The sequence below is a fragment of the Haliaeetus leucocephalus genome, unplaced genomic scaffold (assembly GCF_000737465.1).
Source record: "Haliaeetus leucocephalus isolate CR32 unplaced genomic scaffold, Haliaeetus_leucocephalus-4.0 Scaffold148, whole genome shotgun sequence".
NCBI lineage: Eukaryota > Metazoa > Chordata > Aves > Accipitriformes > Accipitridae > Haliaeetus > Haliaeetus leucocephalus.
Window position 1 is genome coordinate 2,386,186 of NW_010972584.1, and position 704 is coordinate 2,386,889.

The following is a 704-nucleotide window of genomic DNA, read 5'->3' on the forward strand; positions in this document are numbered from 1 at the left end:
GCCGCCGCCGGCGGAGGAGGCGGGGCCTGCCGCTGGGGGCGGGGCTTGCCGCTGGGAGAGGCGGGGCTACGGCCCATCGAGGCGGGGCTTAGGGGGTGGGGGCCGCGCATGCGTGCTGCCTCGCCCAGCGGCAGCCTCGGGCAGCGTACCGCGCTGCACGGCTGCGGGGTGTAGCGCAGGCACCGCAGCCTTGTGCAATGCAGCGGAGGGCTGTGCAATGTAGTGCAGTGCTCTTCAGGGCTGTCTGCCGCTGCGCTGGGCAGCGCAGCCTTGTGCAATGCAGCGCAGGGCTGTGCAGCGTAGTGCCATGCTCTTCAGGGCTGTCTGCTGCTGCGCTGGGCAGCGCAGACTTCTGCAATGCACCGCAGGGCTGTGCAATGTAGTGCCACGCTCAGCAGGGCTGTGCACTGCCGCGCTGGGCAACGCAGCCTTGTGCAACGCAACGCAGGGCTGTGCAGCGTAGCGCAATGCTCTTCAGGGCTGTGCAGTGCAACACAGCGCTTTGCCCTGCGGTGCTGTGCGATGCAGTGCAGTGCCTGTGCCGTGCTGTGCTGTACAGCGTAGTGCTGGGAAATACCATGCTGCACAGTACTAGGCTGTGCGGCGCACTGCAATGCAGGCAGCTCAGGGAGGTTCAGCCCTGCCCAAGCTGGCTGAAGGCAGCTACAGACTGGGGTGCGCAACGCGCACGGTGCAGATCTGGC